The following is a 16,920-nucleotide window of genomic DNA, read 5'->3' as shown; positions in this document are numbered from 1 at the left end:
CAGAGAATTGCTCAGGCTCATCAACAATTTCTTGAAGCCAGGCACTTAAAACAATACTTAGCAGAATATTCCTAACATGTGAATGAAACAAGTCATCTGAGGAGCTGTCACTCGGTCAGTGTCCCTCTTGTCTTCTGCCACAGTCACCACCCTGGGCAGGTGGAGTGATGTCTGAGTAGGAGGAAGGGCTTTACAAAAGCAGAGTCAGTAGCCAGCAACCAAGGAACTGCCTTGACTGCCCTTGCCCTCTCCAACTTGGTTCTACAGATTTGGTCTTTCCTTTCCACCCACTGCCTTTGGTTCATGGTTTTCCTTTTCCCTAAACATAGGACTTCACAACTGTGACTATTCAATTCACTGGAGGCTTTGAGAACTTGTTAATCATTATCTGACTTACTAAACCTGCACTTTACTACCATATAACATTAGCTCTCAACATTTTGCAAGTACAAAGGCAGAGAATTAGAAAATAGACTTTTTGCTGTTCACCTTTACCTCATGCAGAATACTTAAATAGTGTGACATAACTCCAGGCACCTGACCAACTGGGAGAAAAAAATGTTCAAGTGCAGTCACATGCCGTCAACTTCTCATAAAGAAACACTTTTCAAAACCAAAGAGAACCCCAGAGTGGGAAAGAGAACTAAGTCCCATCCCCACATGTGATCACAGGATAAGAGCAGTCTAGACTTCAGTGGTTTCCAACCTAGGCTTCTCAGTAGAATGATGACTGAAGCCCTGAGCGATGACATCATTAGTCATCTCATCAGAACCCAGCCCCGCCTACTGCCCACATGCCTCCCATCCTCACAGTAGGAGTCATATAAAAGATAAATGCTACCTACTGGCCTAACTAAACTATAAACTACTAAGCAATTATGACCAGACAACTGAAGCATTTAAAACAAAACATTTTTTTGGGCTATAACAGTGTGGCTATTATTTAGAAATCTATTAAAAATACTCAACTGCCTTTATTTATAAACCTTCATTTAGAAACACAAACTCAAAAATGTTCAACAAGAAACAAATCCCCACTGAGGAAAACAAACAGCTCCACATGATGAAGTGCACAGCCCGAGAATCCCTGCTTTGCAGTGAGGCAGACCTGGTTTCTCACTCCAGCTCCACTGCGTTCTTTCCCTGACCGCAGAGGAGCCTTTCCCTTTGTTTTCCCACCTGTAATGATGGCGGGGCACCACCTACCTTAGAGGTTTGTCCAACATGTCAACATGTGATGGTAGCCATGTCAAGTTTATCTAGTAATTTCTGTTCATCTCCCTTGATTCTCTATTTCATCTTTAATCTTCAGACTGCCATCCCAAACACAATCATGAACATTTGTATGCTAGAACAAAAAAAATGCATACTATGTGCTAAAGGCCATTTACTACATGAGGAATATAATTTCCTGTTGATGTTAGAAAACAAGCTCAAAAGACATTACTACATAAAGTATAAAAATTTCACTCAAGCAATCTACATGAAGAACAACGAAACCCAGCTCCAGTCCCACAGCTCATAACCTGTACACCAGTACGAGGTAAGTGGCTGCACTTTAACCAAACCCTGCCTCTAGTTCCAGTGCGCTTCACTGTTTCTATCTGCAGAAAGAACCATTCTGACTAGATTGTTTCTGAAGTTCTAAAGTTTCTTCCACCCAGAACAGTCTATTATTGTCATCACAAAACTTCCGATGTCTGGACAGTTAGTAGGTGCCAGGCCCATCTCTCAGATGTAGTCATGTATCATTCTCATTTGAGGAATCTAAGCAAAAAGGGAAGGACTGCAGGAACTTGCCAGGGGTCACAGAACGCACTGAAGGGCAGTACAGATACCAACCCAAGCGCAGTGTTTTTAGCCCCAAGATTAATCTTGCCCTCCAAATCCCATGAATCCAAGAGTGGGCCACAAAGACCTGTAAACCACAACTTATTCAGGCTGTTTTCCCTGGTGCTTGATATAGGTTTGTGATCTGTGGAGAAGAACTACGACCAATGCAATTAACAGCACCGTTAGACAGACAGGGCTATAAAGCAGCAACTTAACACCACAAAACCTACTGCTTCACAGGCAAACATTTTACCAGAATTAATCAATGAGTTGGGATGTTTTAACATTATTGTACTTCCTTGGTCTTAAACAATGTACCCACTGGATAATGCTCCTAAGAACAACTACTCAATAAAACCAGGCTGCCTCTAAACATTAATTAGGCTTTCTTTCTTTGTAAAATGCCCTGAAAATGCATGTGCGCACACTCACACAGTTGAGTGTGTTGGTGCATGCCCATAAGCCAGTACCTGGGAAACTGAGAGAGGAAGACAACTAGACTGGTCTACAAACAGTGAACTGGAGGCCAACCTAAGCAACAATGGGACCCTGCCCCACTGCCCAAAAACTATTCACATAAACAAGGAAACATAAACCTGAACACAGCCTAAAACAATCTGCCCTGGATCTGAGTGTTAACAATAACAAGGTCTCAAGTTAGAAGAAGTAATCAAGGAATAGGTATGCGCCGGACACAGCCAACATAAACGGCCGGGGCAGGCTTTGCTACACTCTCCTTTGGGGCTACTGCACACCTGACTGACCTCTTGAAATTTTCTGCATGCCATTCCCCCTTCCTCTGCCAGTTTAAATTCACAGCTGCTATAGATCACAAGCCTATCTTGCTCTGCCCCTTCCTTCCTAGGGAAAATTAAAGTGACACCAACAGTAAGTTCTTTAAGATAAAAATGGCGCAACAGTGGACTACACACACATCAACACACATGCATGTGCACACATGATGCTGACGGCAATGAGCCATTAACATCCAATCTAAGCTCCATTACCAAGAACTTCAATAACTCTTCTCATAATTGTTGGCTAGTTTGAGAGACAGGCAAAACATTTATCATTTTATTCCCAGACTAGTCTACAAGTAATGGGAGTGAAAATACTGCCTCCATTGTTCCCTCCACAATGTACTCTGGATTGACAAATCATTAAGCCAGGTGCGGTGGCTCAAGCACTAGGGAGACAAAGGCAGGAGGACTGCTGTGAGTTTGAGGCCAGTGTGATCTGCATAGTAATATCCTGTCTCAAGGGAAAAAAAAGAGCTAGGCATGGTAGGGCATGCCTTTAATCCCAGCACTCATGGAGGCAAAGACAAGCCACTTTCTGTGAGTTCAAGACCAGCTTGGCCTACAAAGGAGTTCCAGGACAACCAGAGCTGTACCACTGAAAAACCAAAAAAAAAAAAAGGGGGTGGTGGTGGTGGAGAGCTAAGATAGAGATCCATAGTTAGGAATAGGCTACCCAAGCACCACATACCTGTAAAGAGGGTGAAGCACAAGGACCATAAGTTTGAGGCCAGTATGGGCTACATACCTGGATCTTAACGAAAACAAAAAATCCACACAGCATTAAGAAATCTCAAACACAGCTTGAGTCTTTTTACTAAAGATTGAGTATCAGTTTTCTCTCTGATAAAAACAACAGAATGACTATACACCCTTGTGCAACTTCAGCTAGTTGGTTTGGTCTGCACACATACAAATACAGTATCTTTATAATTCCAGAATAGAATATTAAAATTCAAAAGTAACCTAGTCCAGAGATCCATGAAGATTGCATTTTCCCCACTGTTGTAGACAAAATTTTATCTACAAAAATAAAACTTTGCAATTATCTATATTATCTATGACATTTATATAACACACAAGAGTGCCCATAAAAGCAAATACTTTACTAAAACTACCCAGGAAGCCAGGTGGTGGTACACGCCTTTAATCCCAGACAGAGTAAGGTAGATTTCTGAGTTCAAGGCCAGCCTGGTCTACAGAACAAGATACAGGACAGCTAGGGCTCTCAGAGAAACCCTGTCTCAAAAACGAAACAAAACAAAACAAAAAACTCAAAGACCCATGGAAAAGAGAAAAAGAGATTTTTAAAAAAGGAGGCAAAATTACAAGCATCAACAATGGTAACTAAAAGACACTACATGGAAATCTAATCTACCACTGAATTTTATCTTTTATGTTTGTGGGGAGAGGGAATTTGTGTCTGCATCTACAGGTAAATATTTATAAGGTCAGCAGGACAGGTATTAACAGTTACTGATCAAATTTTTCAGGAAAATTATGCTCTTGGTAAAATATAGTAATTCTAGGAAAATATATACTTAACAAAGATTGACTGAAAGAAAAGCTTTGAGTATTGAAAAATCACAAAGATGCTATAGGGTATATACACTCGCACTATGCACTCAAGATTCACATAAGACAAATTATAAACAAACCAATAAATAATGGGACTTTCCAAACTATTTCACATTAATCTTACAAAAACGCAAGTCTGTAGAATATGGCGGCACATCCCTATTTCCAGCATCTGCCTAAGGCAGAAAGATTATCACAATTTCTAGGCCAGCTGGGCTGCAAAGTTCAGACCAGTCTGGGGTACTGAATCAGACCTTACCTCAAAAATACAGGAACAAAGCCCAGTGGTAGTAGCCTTTAATCCCAGCACTGGGGAGGCAGAGGCAGGTGATCTGAGTTTGTAGGCCAGCCTGACCTATAGACCAAGTTCCAGGAGGGCCAAGACTACACAGAGAGACCCTGTCTTGAAAAATCTTTAAAAACAAACAAACAAACCCAAATAACCAAACCAAACACAAACACACACACAAACACACAAACAATCCAAACCAAGCCAAACAGAAAACTAAAATAAAAACAGCCTATTTCATCATCTCACTTTCTATGTCACTAGAAAAAGAAACAGGAACTATATAAATACAGTTTAGCATGTAAAACACAAAAGAAAAAGCTAATTTAATGTAAGGATCCACAGTTTAACACCCCCCCATAATAACAGTATATTATTTCACTAAGAAATTTCCTATGCCAATAAGAAATATATAATGTTGGTGCACGACTTTAATCCTAGTACTCAGGGCAGCAGAAATGGCAGGCTCTCTGAGTTTAAGGCCAACCTGGCAACACAGAGAAACCCCGTCTTGAAAAAACAAAAAGAGAAAGAAAGATATATCTAAAGATATATATTCAATCTGTCTCCTGATGTCATGATCAACAACTAGTTATCTCTGTGGACAGCCCTAGTATAGAACAGAGGGTAGGAGAACAGAGGTAGGAAGGGCCACAACATTAGTGTAAATGGAGACACTATATCAACCATGAATGCAATCTTTTCAGTGTCCTTATTTGTTAAACTGTGTATACATGTGGGTGTGTAAACATGAGTTAAGGGTCGGTGGAAGACAGGAGCGTGTGGAGGAGCTGAAGCTGGACAGGCAGCTGTGAACCGAACTGGAACCCAACAGCAGCACAACTCAGAACCTATCCCTGCACAAGCAGCACACACTCCTAACCACTGAGCCATCTCTCCAGACCCTCAGTGACTCCTACAAGTACTTCTGCTCACACAGCCAGGTCTGTGTGCTCTTCTCCACTCCTCATGATCACATATATGCATTCTGCCAAATAAAAATATACCCAATAAGCAACAAAGAGAGAAGAGAAGCTAATAAATATACTTCAAACAAGAAGCCTTAAATAACAATGCAACCTTGTCAGGTAAAGGCCAAACAAAACATTAAAGAAAACTTCCAGACTGGGACTGTTGGTTCATGCACTGAGGAGGCTGGGTCATGGGAACTATCTGGAGTTTTAAAAGCTAGACTGGCCTCCACAGCAAGTTCCAGGACAGCTTGGGCCAGTAAGTGGCTGTCTCAAAATGCCAATAAACAAATAAATAAATGTACATATTTCCTTGATTGAAACTATATACAGAAAAAGACCCCCTCCCAAAAAAGAAAGAAATATGCAAAATGTTGACAGCAACAATACCTAAGTGGTAAGATTAAGAAAAGTTAATAAAAAATCCAGTTGGTTTTGTAATTCTAGCACTTGAAAGCCCAAAGCAGGAGGATGGCAGGTCAGAGGACCTAAGCTACACAGTGAGACACGGTTTCAAAAGATGGGGGTGGGGTGGGGGGACGAGGGAAGTGGAGAAACCAGAGGTGGACTACTACTCCCATGTCTCACAGAGCACGTCTTCCTCGAGAGAGAGAGAGAGAGAGAGAGAGACAGAGCCTGACTCACTGTATCTATCTGGCTGGTCTGCAGCGCCTTATGTATATTAGGTTGGTTGCAAACTCACATCTTCCAGCCTCTGCCTAAAAGCGTACCTCACCACCACCATCTAGATCATGTCTTACTTTGATAAAAACATAAAACTGAAAGGAGTAGGTATTTCTTTGTACACATAAGAGTTTACAATGCTATTAACTTCTAAGCCAATTCCTACAAGTCATATATACTGTAAGCTTTTCGTTGTTACCAATTATTTGCTAGTTTTTAAAACCTACGAAATGGAGCTTAAAAACTTTCACTTCTGTTTCTCCAACATTTTCATAACTAAAAACTAAACAAGAAAATGTATAGAAAATGGTGTGTGCCCAACTGTATATCTATACTATTGCTAATAGTTTGATATTTCTTATTTTTATTAATCAGCAGTTTGAATTTCAATTCCAACACGGGGGTCTAGAAGTTCCAATGCAATTTTAAAGAACTCACCAACACGAATGCCTCGTGTGTGGAGGTTAATTTAGGCACCTTTTTCCCCCCCCCCGTAACTTTAGACAAGCACACATCTAGTGACACTTTCTGCAAAAAGTATTTTCCTTGGCTTGGACATGGATTTACTTAAATATCCCAGAAGCTGTCAGAAATCGATCTCAAACTGCAGCATATGTAAAGAAACAATGCTAACTCCTGACTGTGGCCTCGTCTGCTCTTCTGTCTTTCACAAGAGCGCCTTTAAGATGCCCTAGCATACATTTCCGGCCTCATGAGTCACTGAAAAATTAGCTCTAAGTTTTCCGTGGAAGGTCGCTCAACAGCTCCTCGACACCATTCAAAATCTGACCCCAACCGCCTCTTTAGTCTAGCCCACCTACAGCGGCACTCGGTGATGGAATTAACAACATTCCCATGCTCTTTGTACCTTTGTCCTCCAGCTTTGTTGCCCCTCCACGCCCTTCTCTTCGGCAACCCCCTTCTCCTTCAGAATCCAATCGAGCCTTCCAGACCCGGTTTAGCACCGCCTCACCCAGGAAGCCTCCCAGATTCGTGGGAAGGCGGAAACGATCGACAGGTCCGGTCTTCCTGGAGCACCTTTCCAGCAATTGATAGTTCCTAAACGGAACTTATCTCTGCCCTCCCGCCTGGTATCTCGGTTATTTGTGTACTCGCCTTATCTCTCACATCACAGCGTTAAAGCTCCCCGGGGGAGGGCACCTCGGGGCTGGGTTCACCTCGGAGCGGCTCCGGCTCCGGCACGCAGCCGGCGCTTTGGATTGCTCCAACCGAACCCGGGAACGCGCCGACCGCACAATTCCTAGCCAGAAATCAGTTAGGTATTTTCCCTGAGAGGTTCTCTACAAAGACAGGGCTCCGCGTCCCGCTAACCGGGAGGCTGCGCGGGGGTCGGGGGCTCGGTGCTCCGAGTGCCCGGCGCGGCGGGAGTGACAGCCGGCCCGGCCGGCTCTTGCCGGGTTAGGTGCGGCGCCGGCCGGCAGGCCCCACGAGCCTAGCGCCGGCGAGGACAAGGGCGGCGCCCGGAGCTCCGGCCGCCCCGGGCCGCTCCCGCCGCCGCCACCCGGGAAAATGGAGGCGGGCCGGGCGGAAGCCGGCGGGCGTCCGCGTCGCGAGCAGGGCCGGGCCGGGGGGTCACTCACGGGGTTGGGCCGGGCCGGGGAGCTCCCTCTCCGCGTCGTCGCCGTCCCCGTCCTCCGCCGCCGCCGCCTCGGGCTGCTCGCTCGGTCCCCGCGGCGCGGCCCGGACGCTCCGGCCCTCCGTTGTCCTCCGCCCGCAGCTGCTCCGGGCGACGGGCTCCCGCGGCGGCGGCGGCGGCTGCGCGGGCGGACGGTGGCCCAGGAGTTCCCGCTGTGGCGGCCGCGCTCCCGCGCTCGGTCGGGCTGCGCCTGTGGCTCCGAGGTCCGGCGCCGCCTCCGCCGCTGAGGTCGCCTCCGCCTTCTCGAGGATACCGAAGCCCCGGACTCTCTGAGGCCGCGCGGCTCCTGGCGCCCCGCGCCCAGCTCCGGCCTGAGCCCGGCTTTGACGTGCGAACTGCGCAGCCGCCGAAGGCTCGACGTCGGGCGGCGCCGCAACGCCCTCTGTGGCCTCGGGCGCCCCCGGGCGGCAGGGAGGATTCAGGACGCCTGACTCTCAGGCTAGAGGAGAGTTGGAGGCACAGAAAAAAGGAGAAACAGTGCGGGAGAGGCCTTCTGAGGGCCACTCGCTTGCTAGCTGGTGCTCTGCTCTTCCTGGGCATCTGAGCCCTCTTCCTGAAGGAACACACGCTCACTTCCTCAAGTCCTAAAACTTGAATTCTGCAGAGGACTCAAAACTGTTCAAATGGGAAGGCTGCGCAGAGCCTGTAACTTCATTTTGGCATCTTCTGAGAGAAAAAGAAAAATGATGAAATATTCCGAAGAAATAGGATTCAACCAGGGTACGAGTCCTACTTCCAGAGCATAGTAGTAGAAGATGCATGCCTGTAATCCCAGCACTTGGAAGTGAACTCAGGAGGATTAGGAGTTCAAGGTCATCCTAGGCTTCAAAGGTTCAGGTCAGCCTGGGCAGTCTCAAAAATAAGAATAATAAAAATAAAAACAAATGCAGTGATACAGTAGTAACTGCCATAAGCACACTCAGAGAAATATAAGAATGCATTACAGAGGTCTGATGACAAGAGTCTGGGACACAAAAAATTGCCACATATGTGTGCTCCTTTGCGTTAGATTTGTAATTCAACGGGATATTTGGACAGCTACCATGTGCTAAGGACTATTATAGGTGTGGGGGGGGGAGGGAAGCAGTGGCTCTTAGGCAGTCCTTGCTCTGTGAAGCAAATAAACAAAGAAATAATATGTTCTAATGAATAGTTTAAAGCCCTGGGAGGGAAGATGGTGTATGTTGCTATTTCCAGTGGTTCCCTGAAGAAAGGAAGGCAATGTGAACCTCCTGTGAGGCTCTTTACATGGGAGGGGCAAGCTAGGATTTGGAACAGGAAAGGCTTTGGCATTTTAAAAAAGTCTTTGATTACTGTGACTGTGGTATGAAGACCAGAGTGAAGGGGCCCGAAGAGTTCCACAAGGACAGCAGTTAGAGGCTGTTGAAAGCTTCCACTAGGTCTGTGGGTGTAGCTCAAGTGTTGAGTGCTTGTCTTGTCTACTATGTGGCTTGTGTGCACACAGAGAAAGCTGAGACCGAAAGGAGGGAGACAGGATGGCATGGGCCTATTTTTGTGAGGCATTCAGACAATAGAAAGTCTTCATTAGCCGGCCCATGACTACACTGGGTGTTCGGGACCCAAGTGCAGTCCTGAGCCTTTCTCAGGGTAAGCTTTTAAGCACTAAAAACCATATCTTAGATTGACACACTTCCGTTAGCAGTAACAGTCATCCAGGAATGGGACTACAGAAGCCAAACAGCAAGGTTAGTACATTTATGGACTTTCCTGAAAGTATGGACTTAGGTGAAGTAGGTCTTTGTTCTTTTGGCAGGTGTTGCTGGGTGTGCTGGGTCTCAAGTCCTGAATGGTACTCCCATCATGGTATAAGGTGTACTAAGGTCTAGGAACCTGTTACACTATAATCCCAGTTCTGGGGAAGCAGAGACTGCAAATTGGAGGCCAGCCTGATCTACATAGTGTGTTCCAGGACCAAATAGCCAGATCTTGTCTCAACCCCCCCTCCCAGTTTGTGTGTGTGTGTGTGTGTGTGTGTAAAAGTATAGTAGTGCATACCTGTAATCCTAGCACTTGGGACTGAAGGAGAGAATGAAGAATTCAAAGCCATTCCTGGCAATGTAAGGTGGCCAACCAGACTTGTCTCAAGAAACAAACAAAAAATCAGTACACCTTTGATCCCAGCACTTGGGAGAAAGAGGCAGGAAGATCTCTGTCAGTTCAAGGCCAGCCTGGTCTACAAAAAGAGTCCAGGACAGCCAAGGTTATACAGAAAAACACTGTCTCAAAAAACAAATCAGCATGTTAACACTTAAAATGTATTCAACTAAGTATACTTCATCTCCAACAGGCTGAGAACTTCTAGAGAAACCAGCCAGAGTCTGCAGGAGGCCTCCAAGTTTGGGAAGGCAGCTGACAAGAGCTATTCTGCACCACCTTTCTATAACTGTGGAAGGGTGGAAGGTGGCTATAGCCTTTGGCCCTTTACAAGTGAAATCCAAAGGAGAGCAAATGTTAACCTATTTGGAAACATGTAGCACCAAAGAATTTGCCTGGCGCATGGTTCTGGGTTTGTTGTTGGTCATGTTTGTTTTTAAGGCTTTTGTTGGTGGTAGTTTGTTTTTGTTTTTGTTTGTTTGTTCATTTGTTTTTTGTTGTTGTTGTTGTTGAAGCAAGGCTTTATTGCATAGGCCTAGCTGGTCTGAAGTTTACTAGGTAAACTAGGCTGGCCTTGAACTCAGAGATCTGCCTCTGCCTCCTGAGTGATGGGATTACAAATGTGCACTATCCTACTTGACTCTCTCTGTTTCAAGATGAGGCTCCTTTTTCATCTCTGCTATATCCATAAAAACATGCCAAGACCCACTTTCCCACAGAATGAAAGAATGGCATAGGGTGGATAATTTTTGTAGAGTTGTGGCTCCGTTGCTTGAGGTTGAAGACTAGCATTCCTGATGAACCTTTTAACTTGGATAAACCCGTAAGAGCTGAGAATTATACCAGGGAGACAGTAGACATTTCCATAATGGGGGTTAACAAATTCTAGTTTGAATCTGGCCACTTGAATTCAAACTGGAAAGATCTCTGGAAAGCTGTTTTTACCAGACTATTTCTTGGCACATGCCACTACTTTCTAGAAAGTTCTCCATCTTCATCTTGAAACTTTCTCAGGGACCCTTTGTTTTCCAGTGCTGCGTCCGTAGGACACAGGGTCATAATACTGGGTGATTGTCATTGTCTCCCTAGAGCCAGGGTTGGTCCTGTGTAAATCTCCCATCATCCCTCCCTTTCTCTTCCTATCTGAAGCTGGGCACAGGATGGAGGCCTTTTTTTCCTGACTTAATTAGACCCTCTAGGAAAGGACTTTGGAGCCTGACTCAGGGCTTCCCTCCCACCGGACACAGTGCCTTCATTCACCTGGCTATATCATTGCCGCTCAGCCAGTTGGATACAGTCCCCTCACCTGCTGTCCCAATGAGTCACCTCCACTCCACTTCAGCAGCGGTTAGGCTGGCCCTGCCCTGGACACTGCAGTGCCCAGAATGGCTCTGCTCTTGAAGTTTGAACTCTGCAGCACGCCTGTTTGCTTCCCTTCTCCTCCACCCACCCGTCCACACCCTCAGACTCACCAAACCTGCTCCAAATCTCATTAGAATTTGTTTATGTGACACATGGTTCTAGAGAGTAAATGATGACCTCGAATGATGGCAATGAAGCATTGGCTGATGCACAGCTCCACTCAGCATCCAGGAAAGACACTGGGGCAAATGGGCCATTATAAGAGAGGGAGACACAAAGCCTGTAGGAGATCTAGTGGGGTTACTGTTCAAGTGAAAACCTGCAAGTAGCCTGAAAAGCCTGGAGATCTGTCTAGGCATGAGTAGTTGTACATACAGACCTTAGAGTTGGGTGTTCGGAGGATAGAAATAGATAAAATTGGAAAGACAAGCAAGTTGTAATCCCTGAAAGGCTATATCCTCCGTGGAAAGGAGCCTGGACTTCAGCATGGATGGACTGGGAGGATGGGTAGGTCAACACTGAAACTTTATGCCATAGAGGGCCATGTACAGATGTGGCTACTTTTTGTTATTTGTCCTCCCCCCCCACACACACCCAGTGCAGTGCTCAGGGTGAAATCCAAGCCATTGTTTATGCGGAACAAGCAGTGTGCCGCTGAGCTGTACCCCAGTACCAGGTTCAGATGTACACTTTGGAGTTCAAAGCATTTCTTTAATCAGGCTCGCACAGAATGACAGTGAGGCCTGCAGGAAGCTACTCTCACTCAGGCAAGAGGTAATGATGGGGGTCTGAGCTGGGGTTGGTGACCGTGAGTCAGCTAAGCATTTTTAGAGGGTAGTATGTAATGATTTGATGGAGATAAGAAAGAATGACGAGCCAGGTGCGGTGGCACATGCCTTTGATCCCAGCACTCAGGGTGGCAGAGGCAGGCAGATCGCTGTGAGTTTGAAGCCAGCCTGGTCTACAGGCCAAGGATACACAGAGAAACCATGTCTAGAAAAACCAAAAAAGAAGAGAAAAAAAAGAAAGAATGAAGACTTTAGGAAGAAAACCGGTTTTGATCAGGGTAAACTGTTTGGATGACAGGGCTATTTAGTAAGATAGGCGTTATCTGGGAGCAATCAGAAGCCTGGAGGAAAACCAGGAAAGCATTGTGTCATACAGGCTCCGGGAAAGGCTAATTAGCAGTGTCAAGCCACCAGAAGGGATAGAGATAGGAGGTCTGAGGAGAACCTGCCGGGTACATGAGTGAAGAAGCAGGCGAGTGTCAGAGAGCGGAAGACGTGACTGTGAGAAGCAGAGATAAGTACAAAGAAACCGCAGAGCATGTACAAGAGTCTTGGTGTACAGCTGGAGAAAAGGAGCTTGCTGAGCAGGTTCTAGAAGACAGATGAGGCTGGAGCATGGTGGGCTCAAGGGTTTTCAGAGGTCTCTAAGGAAGGAAGGGTTGCAATAGCAGAGAAAGAAGAGAACAAAGGTTTAACAAGAGGGTGGCTGAGGGAGGCAAAGGGAAGGTTCTGGATCTGAGGCATCCAGATCCGGGGTGGGGGGGGAGAAAGAGTGGGACTTTTATCCTAACTAGGGACTTCTGTGAATGACTGGTTGTTCTAGAACAAGAAAAAGTATAGGACACAGTGTGAATGGATGTAGACAGAGAAGATTCTGGGAAAGGAAGTTTTGTCAAGGTCAATTCTGGCTAAGGTTTGATGCTTTTTTTTTTTTTTAGACTTACACAAGTTTTTATTTTATTTATTCTCTCTCTCTCTGTATGTGTGTGTATGTGCATGTATTTGCTTTCTCTGATAAGAAGACAATTTGCTTTGGTCAGTTATCTGTTTCCACCATGACAGTCCTGGTGGACTTCCGATCTTCAGGCTTAGAGGCGGGTGCCTTTACCTGCTGAGCCATCTCAAATGGCTTTATCTGTGAGACGTTAGAAAAGAGCTTTAGGGGATAGATAGATGGCTCAGAAGTTAAGAGCACTTGCTACTCTTGCAGAGTTCCCAGCACTCACAGGTTGGCTCCTAACCATCCATAACTCCATCCAGTTGCTCTCTGACCTCCCAGGACAACATTCTGGTCTCTGTTTACTCTTGCATAGTGTGTTGTTTGAAGCCTGTAGGGACAGCAGCAAGAGGAGACTCTATAGGAGTTTATAGGTTAGGTTTTGTTTTCTTTTTGTGTAGTTTGCCTAAAGGACAAAAACAAAAACAAAAACAAAACAAAACAACCCTGTGTTTTATCTGAATGTTCTTTGTTTATTTTTGCTGACTTTATGGTTTTCCTGGTTACTCAAGAGAACAAAATCAATCTCAGGAAAAACTGGAGTTCATCATGTTATCTCCCATATTTTTTAAAAACATACCATATCCTGATTTGAAATAGTCAAGTATTGGTTTACAGTAACTGTGATCTTACCTGGATCAGGAGTCCATGTCACCTGATAATTCTGATATTTTATATTCTCCAAATTAATTCTTTTTTCAACAAGGTCTCAGTGTGCAGCCCTAGCTGTCCCGGAACTCACTGTGTATACCCGATTGCCCCTGAACTCACATAGCTGACCAGGTAAGGCTACACCGGAAAACCTGGTCTCAAAACAAATACACACAAACAACAAGGCAGGGTGTGGTGGTACGCACTTTTAACCCCAGTGCCTGGGAAACAGAGGCAGGCCCAGCCTTCCTGGGTTAAACTGTATAGTGAGAGGCTATGGGGGAAAAGGGTATCTGAGGAATTGTTTGCTGTCTGAGAAGTTCCTGGAGCCTTACTAAATATCTTCATTTCTACAATATATTTTTAGGTTTTTTGTTTGTTTGTTTGTTTGTTTCTTTGCTTGTTTGTTTTTACATTTGTTTTGAGATGAGCTCTCCCACTAGCCCAGGCTTCCTGGAAATCAATGGGTAGCCAAGAGCGGCCTTAAACTCACAGCAATCCTCCTGCCTCAGCCTCCTGATTTCTGGGGTTACAGGGATGAAACATCACACTGAGCTCACGATAGGTTTATTGTTTCTGCTTTTCTTGGTATTAGACAACCACAGCATGGTGCTGTGATGGCAGTGTCCACCATTCCTTAAAATAGTGATTTAATACAATTTATTTCAACCTATCATTTATTAATACTGGGCCATTCATTTTAGCTAGGAACTCATATCGCTTACCTATAGAGTTATATGGTTAGGGCCTATTCCAGATCTATGCAATATCTTATCTTGATGTTCTTTATATATGCTTACCATATTTTCACAATGTATTTGGTCTGGTCACAGTACTTACTGTGGGTTATATTTAAGCACTTTTCTCTGTGAAGATTGTGTTCTTTCATTCTAATCAATGAGAACTAACATTTGTTGTTGTTCTTTGGAAATAGGTTTTTTCCCCTATGTTTATTGACATTTTGTCTAAAACGTTTAAAATGTTTTCTTACTTATTTGGTTTTGGGACAGGATCTCACTGTGTAGTCCTGGCTGACCTGGGACTCACTAAGTAAATTGGGCTGGGCTTGACCTCACAGTGATCCTCCTGCTTCTGCCTCTTGAGTGCTAGGACTAAAGGACTGTCCTGCCCTGCTATTTATTTGTCATATGTGTGTGCGTGGGGTTGTGGGTGGGTGGGGCAGGAGCATGCGCCTTGGCAGAGAGGAGGAGGTCAAAGGACAACTTGTAGGCATCTGCTCTCTCCTTCCACCTTGTGGGTGTGGGGAATCGAACTCCGGTGTTTGGGCTTGGACCAGAGGCCTTTCCTTGGAGAGCCGTTGAACGGGCCTTAAAGCTTTAAAGAGGTCTTTATTTTGATTTTTATGCCACACTACCTAACTACAGTCCGCATCAGTGGAATGGTTTAGCTCTAAGCTCCCAGAGGAGGCTTCACATTTATTTATTTATTTTGGGTTTTTGAGAGAGGGTTTCTCTGTGTAGCCGCGGTTGTCCTGGAACTCACTCTGTAGACCAGGCTAACCTCGAACTCAGAGATCCTCCTGCCTCTGTCTCCCACGTGCTGGGATTAAAGGCGTGTGCCACCACGCCCAGCCAGATGTTTCCCATTTTAAAATTATCAGTAACAGGGTAAGCACAGCCATTTTATTTTGTCGTCTACAGATAGTTTTAAATTCTACTCCATAGCTTCCTTGAACAGTCCTGAAATTGACTACGGACTATAGTGCTGCATCGCCCACAAAGAAAGGCTGTCGCAGCGCCAGGCACAGAAGGACTGTTCTTGTACCTTTGTGTGCAGGTTCCTGGTAGGTAGAGTGGGTGATTGACATGAGTGACGCCTAGATCCAGCGGAACAAAGTTCTTTACCTAACACATTTAATCCCAGACTTGGGAGGCAGAAACAGGCAGAGCTCCATGAGTTTGGGCCCAGCCTAGTCTACATAGCGAGTGCTAGGACATCCAGGACTCTATATGGAGAAACTGTTTTGAAAAATCTTCATGATGGGTGTGAAATAAAATAGAAAAAAATTTCACCTGAGACTAAATGAGTCGATGAGGTACGTGGTGGTTTTGGGTGTCAGCTTGCCACGGCCTCTGGGAGGAAAACCTCAATTGAGAGATTGTCTAGGTAGAAGTAGGCTTATAGGCATGTCTGTGGGGGCTTGTCTTGATTGTTAATTAATGCAGCCCACTGTGGGTGGCACCATTCCCTAGACTGGGCCCTGAACTGTGTAATAGTTTTACTTCCCTTCCCACTGGCATCATCAGGAATTAAAACTCAGATCCTTGGCAAGAGTTTAGGTTGCCTTACAGTTGGTCTATCTTCCAGAACCTATGGACGTTGTGCAAATGGAAACTGGCATTAACCTCAATGGATGAAACACCCCAGCAGACCATGAGTGGCAAGCAAGAGTTCTCCCTGGACAAGTCACTGTACCAGTAAGGAGTCTAGCCAAAATCTCAGCTCATGTATGTCCTCAAATGAGAAGAAGCAGGACCAGGGACATTGCCATAAGAATCACATCTCAGCTTTTGGGAACACAAGGAATGCCACTGGAGTACTTTTTCTCTTCTGCTGGTGTTGGATTCCACCGAACTAATTCTCAGCGTCCAACTACTGGATTTTTATTGTACAGTACCTCTTTTAAAATGTTAGAAGAACCTCTTTAAATTGTATAGGGCTGGAGAAATGGCTCAGTGGTTAAGAACAATGGCTATTCTTCCAGAGGACCTGGGTTCAATTCTCAGCCCCCATATGGCAGCTCATTACTGTCTGTAATGCCAGTTCCAGGAGACTTGATACCCTCATACAGATATACATGCAGGCAAAACACAAATGTAAATGAAATTTAAAAAAATAAATAAACATTTAAAATTATTTGATTTATTAATTATTATGATTGTGTGTGCATGCGAGGATGCCACAGTGTATGTGAGAAAGCTAAAGAAAAACTTTTGCCTGTCAGTTCTATTGTAGAGCTCAGGAATCAAACCCAGGCAGTCAGACTTGCATAGCAAGTACTTTTATCCTCAGAGCCATCTTACCAGCTTGATAGTTGACCTTTTGTATTATTATTTCTCTATCTCAGGCATCCCTCTTTTATTTACTTTATTATGTGTTTATTTTGAGACTGTGGCTAGCCCAGGCTAGTGTTGAACTCATTATGGCCCTCCTGCCTCAGTGTCTCAAGTCCTGGGA

General features: G+C 45.0%; 1 protein-coding gene and 1 long non-coding RNA gene across 6 annotated transcripts in view; one reads left to right on the top strand and one right to left on the bottom strand.

Annotated features, from left to right (window-relative positions):
- The window catches only part of Cab39 (calcium binding protein 39), a 72,397-nt gene extending 64,250 nt beyond the window's left edge, over positions 1-8,147 (bottom strand). Inside the window, exon 1 of one of the 4 annotated variants that reach the window (XM_021658196.2) lies at positions 7,754-8,147. The gene's annotated coding sequence lies outside the window, so the exon portion shown is untranslated. Of the gene's footprint in view, positions 1-1,206; positions 1,329-7,020; positions 7,176-7,268; positions 7,480-7,753 lie in introns of those variants that run through there. The other 3 variants (XM_060368766.1, XM_021658198.2, XM_021658197.2) reach the window with 3 other exon arrangements.
- On the top strand, positions 7,313-16,542 carry LOC110561692 (uncharacterized). Of its 2 annotated transcripts, XR_002477193.2 has the most exons (4): positions 7,313-7,427; positions 13,778-13,854; positions 15,408-15,526; positions 16,051-16,542. It is a non-coding gene; the product is annotated as an uncharacterized LOC110561692 (long non-coding RNA). The 2 variants fall into 2 exon arrangements; XR_009586489.1 differs by lacking the exon at positions 15,408-15,526.
- The last annotated feature ends 378 nt before the right edge of the window (positions 16,543-16,920 follow it).

The sequence above is a fragment of the Meriones unguiculatus genome, chromosome 15, assembly GCF_030254825.1.
Source record: "Meriones unguiculatus strain TT.TT164.6M chromosome 15, Bangor_MerUng_6.1, whole genome shotgun sequence".
Taxonomy (NCBI): domain Eukaryota; kingdom Metazoa; phylum Chordata; class Mammalia; order Rodentia; family Muridae; genus Meriones; species Meriones unguiculatus.
This window is presented reverse-complemented; position numbering and strand designations above follow the sequence as displayed.